The 1,749-nt window shown below is 44.5% G+C and overlaps 1 protein-coding gene across 1 annotated transcript in view; it reads right to left on the bottom strand.

Annotated features, from left to right (window-relative positions):
- The window catches only part of Veph1 (ventricular zone expressed PH domain containing 1), a 172,911-nt gene that overhangs the window by 113,629 nt on the left and 57,533 nt on the right, over window positions 1-1,749 (bottom strand). The window lies entirely within an intron of this gene.

Raw genomic sequence — 1,749 nt, forward strand, 5'->3', positions numbered from 1 at the left:
AAAGAAAAGACAAAGAGAAGAGTTAGTCTACACAGAATCACTTTCAAAAGAAAATTTTGTGTGAACAGTCTTATACGTAACATAGTCTGTAGTCATCTTAAAACATTCCTCCTGCCTCAGCTTCCTGAGAGCTGGGATTGTAGGCATAAGGACGGCAACATTTTAAATATTAAACCGGAGAGACAACACATCCTGGGATTATTAATCTCGTGGCAAATCTCCAGACTTTGGAATCTAAAATGGACAATAAAACCACCTGCTCCTGAGTCTGCTTTTCTTTGAAGTCATGCTCTGCTCTGGAAAGTGAACTCCACAAAGTTCTCATGTCGCTGATGCCCAAGCCAAGCTTTGCTGTGTTATGGGAATACTGTATCCCTCTTCCCCAACCCCCAGAGCTGCAGCAGAAAGTTGGCCAGTGAGGAAGAGACCTTTGTTGATTTTTACTAAAGCCTCTGGTTTAGGAGAATCCCACTTAGAAATTCCCACAAAGAAGCAGGAAGGCTCCTCACTGTTCCCAATCTCCAGTTCTACCAGAGAATGTCATCATAAGGTATAATCATTAAAGAAAAATTATTTCCCCTGCATTCCCATTGCTTTATGAACACAAGAATTCAAAACTTTTCATTAGAAAGTATGACTTTCTGTGAAATAAAGTCACTACTACACACAGATATGGGAGGGAATGCATATATAGAATTTGAAAAGGGACAAACCAAAGTAGTCTTCAGATAACTAAAATCATCCTACATAGAGACTGAAACTTCATAGTCATTTACGTACTTTGGGAGGAGAGCATGGCTAGCTTCTGGCAAGTCACACACCTGCAGTTCCAGAAATGCTGCCTGTGCATTTGTGCATTGGGGAAGGACTGCAGGTCCTTCACGAAATGCCGTGAGAGGTCCCTGGCATATCCAGCAAAAATGTCAGCCAGCTGCTTGGGTCAGGGCAATGTACCTGACCTGAGGTATATGGAAATAGAAAATGCTCACACATTTCCTGGCCCTTGCAGAAAATTCCATTTTCTAGCCCTTGCTCTTGAGGTCCTGCTCCTGGAGCAAGAAGTCTCTGTGACACATGGTTCTTCACAGGTCAAATTATAGCTTTAGTATAAATCCCAGCCACTAGCCCAAACCTCACATGGCTATGCTGTATCTGTCTGTTCTTCCATGAAGACAAGGAAAAAGGAAAAGAAAGAAATGGGGAAGGACAGAAGGAGAAAAGAAGAGAGAGAAAGAGAGAGAGAGAGAGAGAGAGAGAGAGAGAGAGAGAGAGAGAGAGAGAGAGAGAGAGAGAGAGAGAGAGGCAGACACCAGGCAAATGAATTTTCAACTCCATTGGGGGGCAGATGCCTCCATAGAAGACCCAGAAAGTAGAGGCATCTTGAGTGCTGTAAACAGCAATGACGACTTTAAACATGAAACAAAAGCTGAGTATTTCACTGTTTATTATGATGGTGATAGAAAAGAAAGATATTTTGAAGTTTGTCCCACACACTGAAAAAAAAAGGGATGCCCTGGCAGGAGGAATTTTGTTTTCCACACGCAGGGCCCACGTCTCCACTGCCGCCCTGTTGGGTTGACTTCACGTCTAAGAACAAGTCCTGTGTCTGCTGAGCGTACAGGAGACACAGAGACCTCTCGGACACCAAGAGGGTCCTGCACATCGTACACCCGCATACGCAGCGCCTGCACATCGTACACCCGCATACGCAGCGCCTGCACATCGTACACCCGCATACGCAGCGCCTGC

This window comes from Microtus ochrogaster, chromosome 1 (assembly GCF_000317375.1).
Source record: "Microtus ochrogaster isolate Prairie Vole_2 chromosome 1, MicOch1.0, whole genome shotgun sequence".
NCBI lineage: Eukaryota > Metazoa > Chordata > Mammalia > Rodentia > Cricetidae > Microtus > Microtus ochrogaster.